Source organism: Ambystoma mexicanum, chromosome 9 (genome assembly GCF_040938575.1).
Source record: "Ambystoma mexicanum isolate Mex_15411 chromosome 9, UKY_AmexF1_1, whole genome shotgun sequence".
Classification (NCBI taxonomy): domain Eukaryota; kingdom Metazoa; phylum Chordata; class Amphibia; order Caudata; family Ambystomatidae; genus Ambystoma; species Ambystoma mexicanum.
The window spans coordinates 578,484,480-578,504,905 of NC_090931.1; the positions used below are offsets into that span (position 1 = coordinate 578,484,480).

At 45.5% G+C, this 20,426-nt stretch overlaps 1 protein-coding gene across 1 annotated transcript in view; it reads right to left on the reverse strand.

The window, feature by feature from the left end:
* Positions 1–20,426, reverse strand: part of LOC138488299 (multidrug and toxin extrusion protein 1-like) — a 638,882-nt gene that overhangs the window by 266,491 nt on the left and 351,965 nt on the right. The gene's annotated exons all lie outside the window — the stretch shown is intronic.

Below are 20,426 nucleotides of genomic sequence, written 5' to 3' on the forward strand. Positions count from 1 at the left end.
ACTCCAGTACATGCTTTGCGTTACTTTCCAATCCAGCAACGTGACGCTCATTGTGTTCAGCTGCATCTGCGAACCTCAGAAGAACAGCATCTGAAAAACAAAAGGACATCGTGAAAAGTAGCAGCTTACCTGTGATTCCACCACAAGCTGCCCTCCGCTCCTGCAACCATCATCCAAGGTACACCGAGCCGCCCGGATCGTCGAATCTGCAAAAGGAGAGAAAAGGACATTAGACATTTTGCAATTGTGCCGGCAGCTTACCTCATGAGTCGCCCATCGACTAGCATCGCCTTGGGACTTCTTGCTCCAGGTGAGCACCGCAACCTATGAACGAAGACAACAGGTTAGCAAAGGCAAGGCATCACAGCGCTGCGCAAAGTGCCTACTTCCCGCATCAAGGCGCTCTCAAGGCACCATCACCTGTCGGCGAGTCCCAATTCAGCCAACGTTCCAGAGCGAACTTCCGCGCATCTAAGGAGAGAGAAAGCCATTATTTAAATCCAAGAAAGGCATACAGTATAACAGTAATAAGACCTACCTGAAAGACTCTAAAGGGCTTGCATCAGTGAAGTAACTAGATCGCACTCGCACACAAAGGACAACGCACCCCTGCCAAGAAGGCAGGACGGAGAGCACGCCAAAACCTATAACAAGGTGAGGAAAGGTCCGGTGAGGGGCTGCGGGCATACGGGGTGTTGGGAGGCTCTTACCCCAGTTGCCCAGTCTTGAACATTGCCCACCTGTTTTCCAGGCAGAACTTCTCTGCTGATTATACCTGGGAGCGGCTGAGAAGGGCACCAGAGTCCCCACAGCTGGGTGGCGTCCCCGTGGATACCAGGTGAGTGTAACAGTGACTACTGTTCTCTCCTGTGGTCTCGAGCTACTCTTTCTGGGACTTGTAGGAGATCTGACATTCTTCCTGAGAATTGCGACCACTGGGTTCTTAGTGCCCATTGGAGGGATCTCATTCTCAGCCGAGCCTCTGGCACAAGGAAGATGCAGGATGCCATGAGGCCTAGCAACCTCAAAAAGTCGAAGGCTGGTAGACGTTGGGCATTCTGAAACTTGGTGACCATCTGTAGAATATCTTGAGCCCTCACCTCTGGTGGCAAGGCTTTTCCCAGGGAAGTGTTCAGGACTGCTCCAATGAACTAGAGTCTCTGTGATGGTATCATCTTTGACTTCTTTAAGTTGAGGGAGAAGCCCAGCTTGTGAAGGAAGTGGCAGACATAATTTAGCTGGATCTGAGCTTGTTCTGGAGATACTGCTCTGATCAACCAATTGTCCAGGTAGGGTAGATGTGGATCCCTTCCCTCCTTAGACTTGCAGCCACTACCGACATTAGCTTGATAAAGACCCTCGGGCGGAGGTCACCCCAAATGGCAGAACTCGAAATTGATAGTGAATTGCCAATTGCGAAGCTCAGGTATTTCCTGTGTTTGAGATGGATTGGCACATGGAAATAAGCATCCTGAAGGTCTAGAGATACCAACCAGTCCTGAAGCTGGAGGGCCTGAAGGATCTGAGAAAGGGTTACCATCTTGAACTTGTCTTTCCTGAGGAATTTGTTCAATTCTCGCAAGTCCAATATGGGCCTCAGTCCTCCATCCTTCTTTGGTACTAGGAAGTAGGGGGAATACCAACCCTTGTTCCTCTCCGCTATGGGTACCGGTTCTATGGCACCCTTCTCTAGCAGGTCTAAAATCTCCTGCATAAGGAGTGGGTCTGGAAGCTTCGAAGAGTTGTTCCCCGGTGGATGACTCTGAGGAGTGTGTAGGAAGGGCAGGCAGTAACCTTGGGCAACTGTCTCCAATGCCCAAGCATCTGACGTAATAGCCTGCCATTCTGCCAGATGTTGAGTTAACGTGCCCCCTACTGGTGTCTTGTGAGGAGAGCCCTCAGAGGGGGTTAGAGTCGGCTGATGCAGATGCCGAGGGTAAAGCGGCACCTGCTGCGGCAGCTTTTTTACCTTTGACCCGTCCACCACGGGTGAATCGTTTCTGGCCCCTCTGAGCAGGCTGTCCTCTGCCTCTTCTGAATGCGGAGTAAAATCGAAAGGACCTACCCCTCCAGGAAGCTCCTGAGGGGCGAATTGGAGTCTGTTGGATTGCAGCCCCAAGGGATTTCGCTGCTGTCTTGGATGTTTGTAATATCTCCAGGCTGTCATCAGCCTTCTTTCCAAATAAAGAAGTGCCGTCAAAGGGCACGTTCAGAAGTCTGGCTTGTACATCTGGAGCAAAACCAGACTTCTGCAACCACGCAAATGTGCTGATTGTGGTACTTGCCGCCATGGCCCTGCTGATGCCGTCAGCAGAATCAATGCCTGATCCTTTCCATCCCCGATAATGTTTAAGAATGCATCCCTTTCTTCTCCTTCTGGGAGACAGTGAGCCGCAGATGAAGCACACTCCCAAAGTGTGTGGCTGAATCTTGCTATTTTTTTAATTAACTTTTGACACCTTTTCCTGTGATGTGACCTTGCTCGCTTACTCTTTGCTGCTGCAGAATGAGGCAGAATGAGGCATGAATACATATAATGCAACAATTCTAACTTCAAAATGAGAAGCAACTATAACTTTGTGTCCAGTGCATACGACCATTCGTTCTTTTTTAGAGGTTTACTAATTTACCTTTTTATGAAAATTCCCAGATACATATAGTTAATGTCAGATAGGTATATTTGTGATGCACCATTTGGCTTGGGGAGCCAAAAGTAGCTCCTATCTGTTGGTGTCAAGCTAAACAGGGTCTTCGATCTTCAAAAAATTGAAAAATCAAAAAAATTGAAGATAAAAACAAAAAAATGAAAAAAGAAAAGAAAGAAATCAGGCGTGTGCCACTGACCCCCCTGTCCCCCCCACTGTCTCTTCTTTGGCTATGTCCTTACTGAACTTTCCCTTGTCTCAGGTGCTCTTCGGACATCTGAATGATGCACCCAATATCTGATTCCTTCATACGGACGGCGAGAGGAGTACAGAAAACCACCTCATATGGACCTTCAAACCTGGGGCTGATCAGTTCCCCAGCTAATAATGGTACACTTGTGATATGGGCAATGCTGTGTATGGAAATGTGGTTTCACTTTCTACAGGGGTGGTCACTATTTCTCCCCCCCCCTTTACCGCACGCCACTACTGCCCCCGTGTGCTTCCGTCCCGTCCCCTGGTCAATTATTTATGACTCATCAACATATAATATGTCTCCTTCCATCAATGCAGGAGCCGTTCATCAGAGTGGGAAAATGAATAAAACTCCTGTATATAATCCGGAGTTGTTAAAACAGTGGCCGTGCAAATAGCTTAAGTCCTCAAATTGTCAATTTGTCAACCCATTCCAATGTACTTTAAAGTCCTCTGTCCTTCCCTGAGACTTTGTAACAGTGGCCTTGTGTAGACTGTGTAGTCTAGGATCTATGCCCTACAATAATTACATAAGCCCAAAAAACTGCTACATGTCCTTCACAGTACTGGGCCTAGGGGTGGTGCGTACTGCCGCCGCCCTATCTGGTAATATTTTTTCCCCATTGTAAAAATGAATCGTCCCAAGTATAGCACCTGCTGTTGGCTGTATTATAGCTTCTTTGTATCTGCCCTGTACTCTTTGTGAGCCAGCAATTGCAATAATGCAACAGAATCCCTCCTGCACTGATGTTCATTTTCACTACATACCAACCGATCATCCACATACTGGATGATTGTGCTAAGCACCTGACTTCAATGTAATCTGTATTGGGGTCACATCTCTCGGTAACCCAACATCATGTGGATTTAACAGTCCATAATTGTGCTGGCACATATCGCATGCCCTCCTCAAAAAACAAAAATGACTGGGTCACCACTGCCATCAGGGGGCACTGTACCTTCCTATACTGCACCATGATATCACAGAGGATGCAGATTTCCAAAATAATCTCCACATTTTGTTCACTGTCCTCAAATAACTCCTCATCAGTAATTTTCTTTAATTGTACTGTCAGGTCTACACACAGGACTGTGTGCCACTCGCTCCCATCCTGGTCTGTTCCAATCAGGACTACTCTTTTGTCTGATACTACTAGTCCTTATAAATCTAATGACAATATTGTCCTTGCCACCATCTCAGGTGGCACCATGGGATGGAAAATAAAATCTGTAGGCACTTGCCAACACTTTGTCGCAATTGGAGGCACTGCTTTTACTAATACCTTTAATACTATAGAAAAATATATCTGGGACCACAGGAACACCATGTACTACCGACTCCCTTGCTATTGCATTGATCATTATCCTTGCTCGAGCTACACACATCCCTGGAGTGGAACACGCTACCCCTTGATCTGTAAATGATATAATTGTATTTACTTTACTGAGCAGATCCCTACCCAACAAGTTCACAGGGGAACTCTAAATATGATATGATAGTGTATTTGTATAGCGCCTATAGACAACGTGTTTCAAAGCGCTTGAACATAATATAACAAGGGGGCTCGTACTACCTCCCCTCCCACTTTTATATCCAGCTCCTCAGTGTATGGAACTGTAGAAATAGCCCCAGATCCCTGCATGTAAAGAGTTTTACCTGATAATGGAAAGTTCCCCTCCATGATGCATGATTTAGTTGCACCTGAATCTACCATAAATATAAAAGGCCCGTTTCCTATTTCCTCCTCCACCAACAGCTCCACTTCAGGGTGTGCGGTTATCAATAGGATTGGACATGCGAGTGCTCTCTGTGGGCTGTCCTAATCAGAATATGTATTTGTCCTGGGGAATGAAAAAGGGGCGTCCCAGTCATTGTAATTCCTTGGAATGGGCCGCCTGTTCCTCCTGCCTTTCTGTTAAACTGTGTTCCCTCACCCTGCTGTAGTTGTCGCCCACGCTGCCCTTGCCTGTCAGTCCCATAAGGGAACTGATTTTGACCCCTCACCCAATTTGCTGTTGTCCCATTCCTTGAGGCCCTTGGAATCCCTTCCTGAATGTGATGGCCCATAATTAAATCCCCTCCCAGGCTCGTTCCTGCATTCCCTTTGCGAAATGCCCCCTTTTCCCGCAATACCAGCACTGTGATGTTCCAATCCACCTCCCTAAGGCCCTATCCCCCAAAGCCTCTTGCTCTTGCTCCTTGAAATCCTCCTCTTCCCCTTGGTGCTCCTTCATAATGCCACTGTGGGTTGGGGTACTGTCCCCCCACCCCATTGTCCCTGTCCTCATTCACCCCATGGTGCCGAAATTGTGACATTCAAAATTTGTTGAGTGTCTCCTGTCCTTTCCTTCTGAGCCGGTGTCGTCACTGGTGCTTGGACGACAACCTTATTTAGTTTCTTTTCCACTAGTTTTGCCTCATCCGTTTGCCGCTGCTGGGCTGTCTCCCTGTCCTGCTCCTTGATTCTCTTACAATGGTGGACTATTATAGTTTGTATCTATGCCCACCCTTTGGCTTCAATTCCCACAATTTTATCTAGTGCCTTCTGGACCTCTTTTGGTAATCCCCTCTTTACGATAAAATAGAAAAATGTTACTGTCTCAACTCTCCACATTTCCTGTAACTTACGAATAAACCTAACTGGGTCCTCATCATCACCCATTGTGCACTGCATTAAAGAATCTAAGCCAGGGGTATCTGGGTACATCCTTCGTACGGCATCCTCATTAAAGGCAGCTCCATCATGTTCATTATCTGCAAGACTTAGCCCAGAGTAACCAGCCTTTGCTGATATGTCCCCAGTCTGGTCCCCAACTATGGCGAGCAGTAAACTCTTAAAATCTCCTAGTGCTAAGGCTACCCCTGCTCTTTGTTTTTCAAATTCATAGATCCATTTACTTGCTCCGGCTATAAGCTGGGGGAGAGCTTTAATCAAATGATGTTTGTCCTTTTGAGGCCATGGCACATACTGCGCTATCCCTACTTCTTTATTCATAAGAGGCATCTTTATATCTATTTTGTTTTCTACCTCTTTTGTAGTATTCCACTGATCTTGTACTACCATCATTAAATCTGGTCTATTTCTTGGTCTCTCCCTCCTCACTGCCTCTTGTGGCAGGGACGAGTTTCTCGCCACCTCCTCTCCTTGATCTCCTTCTTGCCCTGCCTCGTCATTATTTCTACCACCTTGATCTTCCCATTAATTTTCTCTTGCTTGTTCTACTTGTTGTCCCAGAACAGTCCATACCCTTTGCCCATCATCTTTTTCAACACAAACATTTCTTATTGCCCGAGGATTGAATCTAAACAAAAAATCTCCTGATTTACAATCCCTTTTTTTTCTGCACCGGTACCCTTACTTCTGGTGATGCTTCTTCAGGTTCTTGTAACCTGACCAACCTTTCCCGCAATGCTCTTAACTCTTTGTCTATGTCTACCTGCAGACCCTCTGGGTATGCTACGGGCATATCAGCTCTTGTGGAAGGGTTATATAGAGGTGCAAAAGCTATTGAGTTCCCTGCACCTAGTAGCTAATCCTGATATTCGTGTTGACACTCTCTCTACCAATGGAGGCTTATCGACTGGGTTTGTATACCCTACAGCAGGTTTAGGTGTTATAGGGTATATCCCCTTACATTGCATCTCTTTTTCACCTTCCTGGTCTTCCATATCCTAAAATACTTGCCAGAGGTCTAGATTCTCTTTTCTTTTTTGGGATTTGTTCCCCTTATGTTTGGCTGCTAAAAAGATGGAAATTTTTTCTAGCATATTCTTGTTATGGGAGCCCTGCTCTGGCGAGGAGCAGGACATCCCCCATTCCTTTGTTTCTACTATCAATTGTTTATTTATTCTTTCACAATACAGTGGCCGAACCCTACGCATGTGTTTTATTGGGGTTTCTTCCTCCATAATGTTGCGCGTGTCCCTAATACTTCACTTAGACCCTATTGCATGCTTCTGCTTTTTACACAAAAATACAGTTCAACCTGCTTTTTCCCCACCCCCTTATACTGTCTCCACTTTGATTTCACACTTTTTCCACTTTGATTTCACACATACACACACACACTGTGACTCATCCCCCTTCTTTCCTTTTTTATTACAAAAGACAGCAAGAGAAAATATAAAAAAATTGACGAAAATCCACGCCCATTCTTTATACCGAGCCTCTACTGTTTTTATATATATATTTTTTGTCTTATATCCTTTGTAATACCCCCTATTGCTTCTAGCCTCATAAAATAATAAAGCGTGGTACTACCTTCTAAACCAGTTATGGCTGAGGATCCCTTACCTCTCAGTCCTTATAAGCTGGGGATCCCTTTCATTTCAGTCTTTTATATGCTGAGATCCCTTTCCATTATAAAAAGTAGAAAAACAGAAATACGCGACAATTTAAATACATAACCCACCTCCTATCCAATCTACTCCTTAACACATCATCTGAAATCCAATCCACTCCATTCCTTATCACCAAAAATCCTATTCCATTATACATCACCAAAAGTCCTATTCCAGAATACATCACCAAAAAGACCTATTCCATAATACATCACCAAAAGTCCTATTCCATCTATTCCATTGACCTCATACATCCTCCACATCACCATACTATCATTCACATCACCAAATATTTCGTTCACATCACCATATCATACATATATGTTCCCATGTTATCACTTGCAAGAGTATACTCACGTGGGTGTTGTTCACTTGAGTTTTCCTCCGTTACGAAGTGCCATGCTGGCCTGCCTTTCTGGAGCCACGCCCTGCTTCAGTGAGCAGAGAGGATTTCTTTTAAAATGGCTTCTACTAAAACCGCTCAGGAAACACGTGTTTTTTTTATTTAGGGGACCAGTCACTATAGATGGGCGTAACTGACTGGCCTTGGGCTTCGCAAAGTACGGGGGCAAAACTAACATCACGTCGGGGTCATCACTGAAAGGTAGCCCATACTTACAGGGGTACCCCTTAAATACGGGTACCCCTAATCACACTCATACCTGAATAATAGTTCACCCCTCTAGGCAATTAAGGCCAAAATTCCATCTTGCAAGGATAACAAATGTAATTTGTACAAAGATGAGGATGGGGGGGGCAAAGGACTCTGCTCCCCGACCGGATTTCTGCCTCCTGGCCGGCTCCTCCAGACTGATGGCAAGCAGGCGCCTTGATATGCTGTTCAACTTGGTTACTGTAATATCATCTGAATAATTAGATGCCTTATTGAACACGGTGCACGGGTTGTACCCTCCACCCACCTTTGCACTAAAGCATAGCCTTTGTTACATAATCGAGGACTTTGCACTGATTTATGTACTAAAGCAAAACTGTGATTTCCTTGATTCCTTTTTAGATTATTTGAGTTTTTCACATACTAATTATTTATAAATGTTTTTCTGTTCATGTTTGAATGTTTTTTATTTTAATACAAACCACGTTTATTCACCATCATGGTTGCATGTGATCTTCTTTGTTTAACCCTTATCTTCTTTCTGGACATTTCCATGGAGTAGAAACTTAGAGGTTTTTCCCATTCGTACCACCAATACCAGGATTCCCATCACTAGGATATAATGGTTTCATTCATTGATAACATTTGGGAACACACCTGGTCAGTAGCAGTACTAACTTTTCTTGGTTCAACTTGGTTACTGGATACTGGCATTGCTCATCCAAAACTGTCTTTCTTCCTTACAAGGGACGCTGCAGTCTTCCTTCTTGCATGGCCGGGTTTCCATTTAGGACAAAATGAATTAGCATACTGCTGCCTAGGCAAGAATGCATTGTAGATCCCGTTTAACATATTTTGTTATATCATAAACAAGGCGCTATCTCCTCCCCAAAACTTACTAGATGCCGTCTGCCTCTCTCCTCCATGCCACCCTCTACAGCTGTACCCCTCCTCTGTGTACCTCTGTATCCTACCCTCTGCTGTATATTTGTTCTGTAGTTAGCTTTGATAAGCACTCGGTTATGCATCTGTACTGTTGCAGACCTCTGTAAAGCGCTGCGTTGTTTCTCAAAGCTAGGTCCACGCTCAATAAATACAATAATAATAATAATGCACCCATGGTGATCGGGCACAGAGTGATGTTTTCTGATCTTTGCTGATGCTGAGTAGTCATGAGGAAATGAAAGTAATATTTTAATTAGAATTTTTACCAAGATATTGAGACTACTCTAAACAATCACCATGAAGGGTTTTCACTCTCCCAAACTGCTAATTTAAGAATAACTATGTAATTGGGACCTCTCATTACATGCTTTACTAACAAACATTTTGTCTTTCTGTTTGAATTTCTGCTCGTCATTTTTTATTCTTTTTGTTCATCGCATTTAATATGATCTTTTCTTCATTTGTGATTTTGCCTGGGTTTAATAGTAATTCATGCATTTAATGAATGCATTAACTCACCTTGCTAATATTTTTATGACATTTGGGGTTTTTGGAATTATATTTATTGTATGACATGTCACAACGATGCATGTTGATATATGCAACCATTAACCTAAACGGTTTTCGACATTGTACAAGAGCCCTGACGAAGATCTAAGCTGGAAACATGTGCAGGCTCAACCTTTTGGATTAAAATCACATTTTCTGATAACAATTTCAGTAGTTTTTGACTTTAATGAATTATTGAATCACTGTTTGCAATGAAAGATGTTTCAATATGATTTTCTAAAGTAGATCAACCCACAATCACTTTGTTCTTTTACAGAGATCACATTTCACTTCATAGGGCAATGGGGTTCAGCACGATATAGCGGACTTTATTTCTTGCCATGTTATTTGTTGCTTTTTCCCTGTTTTGGTCTTTGAGGCGTCGTTTGGTAGTTAGGAATTGGGCTTCATTTGAGCTGCTGTACATACCTAGGAAGGCATTAACTCCCATGCAGTTCCCACATTGATAATGTTGTGGATAGTGATAAAGTGGTCGTATAGTGCAGTCACCTGGAACCCCTATGCTTATGTTCTGGACTTGTAGCTCAATACACATTGCATTCTGGGAGCTGCAGGCTTGCTTCACTTTGACTGAACCAGTAAAACCAAATAACCAATTCCAGAGGCAGATAATAAATAACATAAAAAGAGAAATACGGTATTAATTACAATGTTAAATAAAACATGCATTCTATGGATGTGTGCTTACAAACACAAACATACTCTATTATTTGGCATAGGTGCGACCGTTCACATTTCCACCACCTTGAGTGTGTAACCCTGGCTGCAGGCAATACAAGAGTGGCTTCCCGCTGTGCCCTGTTCTTCTAGTTTAATTCCATCTCAATGTATAACCATCAACATTTTGTTTAACCTTGAATCTGCACACCTGCTAGGTGCTGCACAATGCCAAGTCACCAATGCAGTGTGCACAGGGAAAGACATTAACTTTGACAATATTGGAAATAAAACAAAACATCAGGGTACAGGGTGTGTCTATATATATATATGTGTGTCTTTTCAAATCAGTAACTGTTAACATGGCAATATCGGGTTTATAAATTGACATTTTGATTTTAAAATGAGGGGTTTGTTCTACATCCCTATTAAAATGTTACTGAATTAAAAGGGACAAAGAAAAATAAGGGGAAAAGGCATTTTACATCACGGTGTCAATCCCTTTTTTAATCACACATCCCCGTCCCACTGGTTTCCTCCTTCAGTTACCAACGATGTTTCCAACCTTATTTGCAGGCTTGATGGGAGGGAGATGCGTCACATATATGTCCATTCACGATACTACTGAAAAGATTGGCGAGGAGACAATGCGGCATCCAGCCACAGAACCAGCTCTCCAAATATTCCATTCCAATAGTAAAAACAAAGATAACTAACAGTTGTCCTTATTTACACCCCGAACTCCACTCACTATGCCTGAACCATGCCCCATCACCGAAACCACAGCCATGCATCACTCTCCATTTTGTCGTTCTTGCCTACAGGGCTCTTTGCTCATAATATGCCACTTCCAGATCGAAATGGTTTGTTAAAGAAAGCCCTAGGAGTGCAAACGCGAGTCATCCATTAACCCTGGTGGCCTCTGTTGTCGCAGTAGGAACACCAGCCGACTGAGGGAAGCAGCAGGGTCAGGTAAAAGGGATGTGTTTGCTGTCAGGAAGGGCGAAGGGTGACCAGACGTCCCTGTGTTGGCAGGACAGCACCGGTTGTTCACGCTACGTCCCCTTGGTACCAACAAGCTTCTGCAAAATAGTCTAACCCCCCACCTTTGAGATTAGGCTTTGAAACAAGCGCCATATCGGAGCATGGGACTGATAGGTTCCAGCTGTGGGACAGGCCTTGCGTGAGGGTAAGGCGGTGGAAACATCAGCATCTCTTTTTGCTGCCAGAAGATCAGATTTCTCAAAAAAAGAGTGGGACAGGCGATAGTGTGCAGAAGTAATGTGACGAAACAGGAGCGGTGATGGAATGATGGGTGCAAAGGAGAGGAAGCCATGGAAGTGGTACATATAACATATATGTACACCATGCTACTTAGATGGATTGTTTCGGGTTGGAAATGCACCACACTTAGATGGATTTTTGGGGGAAGGAAATATACCACGCTCAGATGGATTGGTAGGGGTGGGAGATGTACCACCCTTAGGTGGATTGTTAGGAACAGTAATGTACCACACTTAAATGGATTGTTGGGTGTACAAAAAATATTGCACTTAGATGGGTTGTTGGGGGTTGGAAATGTACCCCATTTAGAGGGATTGTTGTGGTAGGAAATATACAGCACTTACATGGATCTTTGGGGGTGGGAAATATACAGCTCTCAGACAGATTGTTAGGGGAAGCAGATGTACCACACTTAAATGGATTGTTGGGGGTGGGAGATGTCCAGTTCTTAGATGGACTTTTGGGGGTAGGAAATCTACTGCGCTAAAATGGATTGTTAGTGGTGGGAAATGTACCGCACTTAGATGGATTGTTTGGGTAGGAAAAATAGAGCACTTAGATGGATTGTCGTGGATTGGAAATGTACCCCAGTTAGATGGATTGGCACGGGTGGGAGATGTACCACACTTAGGTGGATTGTTAGGAAAAGTAATGTACCACACTTAAATGGATTGTTGTGGTAGGAAATATACAGCACTTAGATGGATAGTTGGGGGTGGGAAATTTACCGCACTTAGATGGATTGTTGGGGGTTGAAAATGTACCCCACTTAGATGGATTGTTAGTGGTGGGAGATTATCACACTTAGATGGATTGTTGGGAACTGTAATGTGGATTGTCGGGGGTAGGGAATGTATTGCTACTAACTAACCACACTAAAAACTCACTATTCTGCATACTCACCCTCACACTCCTTTTTTTAAAAAACTTTCTTTATTCGTGGTTACAAAAGTACAGCGGCACCATGGCACATTTCAACTCGCATATACAACAAGAACACATATTAATTCAATTCTGTTTACACTGTTACGAGGACATGTTATCATCTTCAATCATTTTGCACAAGTAGACTCTGAATGGGGCCCCAGATGTCCTTGGGTCTGCATGATACAGGTTGGGTCATAACAAACTGTTCTTCTGCCTCATTTATGTGTGTCAATTCTTGCAAGAAATGATTCATACTGGGTGGTGTGGAACTCTTCCATTTCTGAAGTAAACATGTTTTGGCTATGGCACACGTAATATTAAATAATCTACACATTTTTTCAGAGCATTTGCCAATATCGCCAAATAGGTATTTCTGGAGGGTCATCACGGGGGGGATCTGTGTTATTTCTTCCAACAATACCGCAACTTCTTTCCAAAACCCTGCTACCAGCGGACATTTCCAATACATATAAGCATCAGCCTGAGGTGAATTGCATTTGGGGCAGGAGTCCGAGGCATCTGGTGCAAATTTTGCAACTTTGGCTGGTGTATAGTGTAGCCTGTTTAGAATTTTGAATTGGATCAATCTCAGCCCCGAATTTAGTGAAAGGTTTTTAGTGAGCATGCAACACCTTGCCCATTTCTCCTCCCCAATTGACATCTGCAAATCTCCCTCCCATTTCTCCTTAATACAATTCAGCGTGGGGGTGTGTGCCTGAACCGCAGAGTACAGCCTGGAGATCCCCAGACCATTTGTAGTCGTTATTAGTTGTACACATGGATGAACCACTGGTTCGTCCGGAAATAGCGGCTACCTCCTGATAAATGCGGACCTCATGCAATAGTATTGGAGGGTTTTAAGCGGTCCATCCCCCTGTGCCCTTAAAAGCAACTTTAGTTCCACAAATTTCCCATCTACAAACATATCCCCCACTTACATTTCCCCGTCAGGGTCCCATGAGTCTTGTACGCTAGTGTCATGCGTTGGAGTGAGGCCCGGGAAGTTCCACAGAGGTATCTCCGGGTTGTAAGGTGTTTCAATCTTGAGTCTTTTGAATATTGCCTCCCATGCTTTTACCATACAGCTTACAGGGTTATATTCGCACGTGTCCCTATATTTTGTATCAAAGAGGACAGATTGTATATTTGTGGGGTGTGTGGTATGTTCCTCTATCCATGCATGGGGTGTACTATCTGGGGCCCTATACCAGTGTTTTGCAAACTGTGCCTGGGAAACATAATAATAAAGCTCGAAGTCAGGGGCCGCTATGCCTCCTGTGGAATATGGTTCCGTCATTTTTTCCCAGCTTATTCTAGCCGTTTTTCCGCCCCATATAAATGTGATCACTATGGATCGGAGTTTGGTAAAAAAAAGACTCTGCCCGGCCATATGGGGATATTTACAAAGAGGTATAATAACTTGGTAAGGATCACCATTTTGAGGACCGCTACTCTACCTGCCAATGAGATTGGGAGGTGTCCCCAGATCTGAAGTTTCGTGCTTATAGTGCGTAGTACAGTTTCATGATTATTTGAGTACAACATGTGTTTGTCTCTGGATACCAGAACACCAAGGTATATGATGTTGTGGTCTGACCATTTAAGCCCTCCTGTCGTGAGGGGACACCCAGTGGCCGGGGTAAGTGGGAATATTTCGGATTTATTTCTGTTTATAGTGTATCCGGAGTAATCTGCACATTTCCGTATTTCTTCCATTATGGGCGCTATATTTACCTCGCTCTCTAACATACAATAGTGTCTCATCTGCATAGAGTGAAATCAGCTGGGTGGACCCCTTCATCAGAATCCCTCGATTTGTGTGTCTCAGTCTGACCGCAGCCGCCATTGGCTTGATGGTTAATGCGAACAGTAGGGGGTGAGAATGGGCATCCCTGTCTGGTATCCCTGCCCAGTAGGAACATATCAGAGATGGTCCTGTTAGTTAGGACTTGTGCACCAGGTTTTGTGTGTAATAGGCTGACATACTTTACAAAGTTGGGGCCCACCCCAAATGCTTCCAGAACCGCTAGGAGATAGACCCTCGAGACGGAATTGAATGCCTTTTCCGCATCGAGAGATATGGCTGCAGCACTTCTCGCCGGGTCTATCTGTGCCATGATGCCAAAAAGCCTACGGAGATTCAGAGCAGTGGATCTTGTGGGGATAAACCCATTTTGGTCAGGGTGTACTAGGGTAGGTACAGCAGGGAGAAGTCGGTTCGCTAGGACTTTAGCGAATATCTTAGCATCAGTATTTATAAGTGATAAGGGTCTGTACGACGATACGTCCTGTGGAGGTCGTCGTGGCTTGGGGAGGACTGTTATGATAGCTTCCCTCATGATGGGGGGCAAGATGCCACCGTAGAGAGCTTCTTCCCATACCTGAATTAATACTGGGACGAGTTCCTCATGGAACTCTTTGTAGAATTCGACCCCCAACCCATCCGACCCAGGTGCCCTACCTGACGCCAGCACTTTAATTGCTTCCGTGATCTCGTCAGGGGTGATTGGTTTGTCCATGGCCAGACGGTCTTCCTCAGGGAGTCTAGGGAGTGAGAGGGCCCCAAGGTATGCCTTAATTTCTGGGAGTGATTTCAAATCTCTATTTGAATAAAGTTGTTTATAAAAGTCAAAAAAAATCCCCATTTGTTTCCCTATCTGTGAGGCGTATATCGCCTTGCGCTGTCTGAATACTAGTGATCAGGGTGGGTTGTTTATCCTGTTTGAGTAAGTTGGATAGCGTTCTACCCACCTTATTCCCTTCTCCATATCTTCGGGCCCTTATCACTAATTTCAGTCCTACCCCAAGTTAAAACACTTGGGATGTTGGTAGAAGCCTCAGTAGGGGCCGAAGCGCAAGTAAACCATTTACACAAAAACAACACTTATTACTTGCGCTTGCTGAGAGCCATAAGACCCTACATAAGTGAAGCAAACGCGGCTAACATCGCAAGAGCGATCATACTATCCCGCCTCGATTATGGCAATGCACTATTGGTGGGGGCCACCAAGAAAGAGCTGCATCGCTGCCAGGTCATGCAAAATGAGGCAGTCCGTATTGTTAAGGAAATTAAATTTGGAAACCACATATCGGCTGCAAGGAAAGATCTTCACTGGCTCAGAATCGAAGAAAGAGTCCATTTTAAGGCCATGACGATCGTGCACAGATGCCTATATGGCACGGTGCCAGGATACCTTAAAGAGAAATTCGCACTTTACACACCTAGAAGAAACCTGAGATCAGCCGACTTAGGCCTCCTGGTTATCCCCAGGGTGAAACGAGCAGCAGGGGGGGGCCGAGCCTTCCCATTCATAGCAGCCAAATTTTGGAACAACCTCCCAGGGATTCTTAGATTAGAAGGTAATTATGGCAACTTCAGGAAACTTCTGAAAACATACCTCTTCCAATAACCTCCAGATATGTCAGGACTTCCCACTAGTATCTAGACGACCACCTGTTCTTTCCCCGAACTGTTTTTTTTCTTATGGCGATCTACAAGACTCTTTTCTCAGATGCTCTCCGCGCCCTGATGCCCGCGGGCTGTCGGCGCGTTACAAACACATAGACATAGACAAAGGGGCCGAAATATTTTGAATCTCTCTGCTAGCCAGTTTATTAAACTCTTGCAGGTGCATGTAGTCTGTTTCTAACCTGTCAAGTTTGTTTTCGACCTCTGATAGCTCAGTTCTCACTCTTTTCAACATACCAACAGACCTAGACAGCAGAGCCCCCCTTATCCAAACCTTAAAGGATTCCCATACTGTTGAAATTTGGTCGACCGATCCCATGTTGTTTGTAAAGTACTCTTCGATATCAACATGCAGTGTCTCCACTACCCCGGGGTCTGCAAGCATTCCACTGGGCATTCTCCACCTCCTGGTGGGCACACGCGCTCCCCGGAGCAATAGATCCAACAACACTGGGGAATGATCTGACATAGTACGAGGCAAAATTTCACACCCCTGAAGGGCTGTCACCATAGATGAAGAGATAAACCAGTAATCAATCCTGGATTCAGAGTCATGGACGGTAGAGTAAAATGTGTATCTTCTACAATCAGGATGTAGCTCCCTCCAGGAATCTACCAACAGAAGTTGCGATAGGATATGTGCCAAATTTAGGGCTGTTTTACTGGGAGCTCTGACCACCTTGGAAGCTCTGTCTAGCACCGGATCAAGGACCAGATTAAAGTCCCCACCCCAGATGACCCTTGAGATTTAAAGCGAAACAATTATCTGATATAATTCTATGTAGAAGGCGGGGTCGTCAATATTGGTCCCATAGGTGTCGACTAAGAGAAGGCGCTGGGAAGCGATCTCTCACCATACCAAAACATATCTCCCCAAAGGGTCTATCCTGTGATTCTCCGGCCTGAACCCCAACCCTGGATGAATAGTCTGTATAGGACCTTAGGGAGCCCCATTTAGGCAGTATATGAGTATTACTGGTCCCCGCCATGTGAGTTTCTTGAAGCATCAGCACCTGGGGGCTATGTCTAGTGATGTAACTACCAATTTTTTTTACTTTCATATGATTATTTAGCCCCCTGACATTCCATGTTAACAGTTTAACCCTCAGACCATCGCCCGTGAATCATGAATAAATATTCGCCATCCTCTTGAACAGTGTCTCTATAATGTTTGTGAATTCTAGACAGTGCCGGTCCATATACAACCACATTTTCACAACTCAACTCCCGGTTACCAACTTTGTGCCTCAATAGGGCCAGTCCAAGACTGTAACGTCTAATCCCAACTCTCCTGACCTCCCCCTCACCCTCATCGTCACCCCGAACTCGACGATGGATCAAACCAAACTCGTGGAATATTCCAAGGGTGGCCATGTTGCTACACGTGGCCGCCGACTGGGTCCCAGCCTCCACTTAAACATATTGCCTTGGCCGATTAGTATTATGCATTTTTTCCAGCTACGGCCTGTGCTAAAGCCTGTGTTGTACTTGCGTTTGCCTCATGAATTTATCTTCGTACTTCAATACGCTGGTCTGGGCCTGTTGCTTTGTGCTGGCCTGCCCCCTCTAGGAGGGAGAGGTATAGAGGTTTCAATGTAGTGTGTAGCCTCAGCCGGTGATTCAAAAAAATGTGCTCTGCCTGCGTGTTGGATCCGCATTTTGGCTGGGAAAATGAGGGCGTACAGGACTTGACGTTCCCGCAGGAGCTTCTTGACTGATTCGTAGTATCTCCTGTTTGCTTGTACCCCCAAGGAGAAATCAGGATAAATATGAATACGATTTTCTTCGAACTGGAGTGTTCCCGCCTCTCTTGCCTTCCATAGGATTGTGTCTCTATCCCTGTAATTGAGGAGTCTTGCAATTATAGTGCGTGGCGGTGCGCCCAGCTTAGGAATCGGGGCCAGTGTACGATGTGCCCTTTCGATCAGAAATTGCTCAGAGAATGCTTCCCGCCCAAACATGGTTTTGAATAGATCCTACAGTTGTCTTTCCATCTGGCCTTTCCCAAAGGATTCCGATACCCCTACTAAACGGATATTGTTCCTCTTCGATCGTGATTCGAGATCCTCGCACTTGTTTTGTAATTTAACAAAATTTTCTTTGAGCAAGGCAATGTTTCGAGTATGATGAGCAATGGTGTCCTCATTAGTGCTTATCCTATTTTCAGCCTCTGTGACACGCACACTCTCCTTCTCAACTCTATCCTTGAGGGAGCCTATGGTAGAAACAATGTCATCCAGCTTTGTGTTGACGGAGGGGAACCCATTCTGAACTATTGCCGTTAGTTTATCAACTTGATTGCCAGGTTCCGGGTTCGAGGCCTCATCGGCGTCAGCATGCAGATCCGCCACAGCGGTCAGGTTTGGGTTGCCCGTGTAGGCGTCCTTCGGGCCTTTCATTTCTCTCCCCGGGGTCTTGGAGCCCCTACCCATCTCGGATGGTTCTTCCGTTGTGGTGTGCACTATGGCGGCCGTGTTGAGGGCCTTGGGGCGGGAGTGTATTTCCGTCGTCCGGGGGACCCCCCAGTTGGGCCGAGTGGGTTGCATTATCGTATTATTGGGACGGCAGCTTATGGCCGATGTGTGCATCCGCTGGTCGTCAGGTGGGATACGATGAGGTGTGCGTAGTACCTTCCCGGAGGGTCCCAGTAGGCCCCTAGTTCATGCGCTGGGATTTCGAAGTGGGAGCAAGCCCCACCGGGGGGGTGTATGGAGCTCGGGTGACCATCCGCTGGAATGATAGTGTAACGCTTACCTGTGAACTCTGCGGGGACGCCCTTGAAAACTCTCTGGAACTTCTGACAAGAAGCAATTTCTGTAGCAATGACAAGAGAACAAATTCCCTTCTTAACTACTGCTCTATCTCTGAAAACCTCACACCATTTGTTGACTGAAGTAACAATATCGATAAAAGCTCACCTTAATGTTTAATTGTGTGAGCTCTCCATCCTGCGTCACGCAGGGGCGCATGTCCTGAAGAGTGGAGACGAAGGAGAGAACAAACAATTGGGCACTCTATAATAATATGACTGATGTGGAACCTAGCTGAAGGGGAAATATAACAAAATAACCAAATGGTGCCTAATATACCGAGCCGCTGGTAGCAACAGTAATTTCTAACATGTATTAGCGATTGGAATGGAGAGTAAGGCTCTAATAATCACTATCTCACTAAATACCTAACTAAATATAGAAAAGAAAAAAGGGTCATGAAATAACTGAACAATGTGTGACAAGACCTAAGCAGAAGGAAACGTTATTCAAGGCGTGCGCGAAGCAACGATAATGCGCGCACTACGGGCAATGCAAATGAAAATGTAATTATTGAATAACCAACAACCTCTGTGACAAATAGATACAACCTCACACGAGTGCCGCCCAAAATCATCTAAAAACACTCGAAACAGTACTTGCATGAGGAACAGCAATTTTCAGTCAGGACCTCTGAGGAGGGACAAGGGGCGAGTGACAGGAAAAATAAAATAGCCGTAAACGGGACAGGGTGCTATACATGGGAGGGAAGAATAACAACAGATAAGGGCAAGACTTCGGAGACTGAGGAAAAGGCAAGGGACTAACACAGGAGGGGCTTAATGCTGTGACTGGAATTCTGTGACGACCACGGTAAGCGTCCGTACTGCAGGGCAGTCAGCAACGCGAAGCGCGAGTCCCCTCAGGAAACGGCTACTTATAACAGAGATCGGTCAAAGACTAGACTAGTAATGTTAGCTTTCTCAATGGCACAACCTAGCGGTCATTGAGGGAAATGAACTTCCATTACTTTGAGTATAAATCTGACTTAACAGCAGGACCTCTCAATACCCTTAACGAGGTTAAACCTAAGGACCCATAGACTTAATTTGGAAACTGGCTGGTGATCATGACAGGGAGTGTTGTTTCAAGCAGCGGCGTTCCCCAAATCCCGGGGCCCCCACGGTTCCCGTCGTGTCAACCTCACCTTGGTTGGATGTTGTCTTCCAGTTCCCAGGGAACCGCGATGCAGGTCGGGGGACCCCCCGAATGAATTGGGAGGGCGATGGTCTATCTCCGGGCCTCAGTGTGCAGGATCCTTCAGGCCAAAAACCTCCCTGATCGCACGCCCGGTCCTCGGTTCGTCTCCTCAGATCTGCCGGGGAGCCCAGTGGCGCAGCCCCAGAGCGAAGAGCGGGAGTCAGTCGAGAACTTAGGCTCCTCCCACTTGAGGCCTCTCGGGGCACCGAAGCCGCGGCACTCGAGTGGGCTGCCCCAGTACTCGATTCCGGGTTCCGTCCGCTGCGCAGGCCTGCCAATGTTTGAGACGGCACAACTCAGGCCCCTTGGGTCGCCAGAGCCCAGGAGTTCCAACGGATGTTCACGGGTATTTAGGCTAGCGATGCCTGTGTCCAAGGCTTACCAGGCAGGTCTGAGACAGATTTTTATGCAAAGGTTTTTTCAGTGAAGCGGGAGCTCAGCAATCAGGCGGCCATTTTCGTTGTGCGCAACAGCGCCCCCTCACCTTCAAACTCTTAACTAAACACAACCATACCTCTACCGCCCCATAAACCGCACCCACTCCACAAGACCCAACATGAAACCAAACCACATACAATCTCACCTCAACACCACATGACAGCTATCGACCGAAAACGCACCAATGCTCAGTGACCGGTTTCTCTGAACTGAAGCTGCCAACAGCACATCAAAGCTCGCTGGCTCTTTTCCCGCTCAATCCGACTAACAA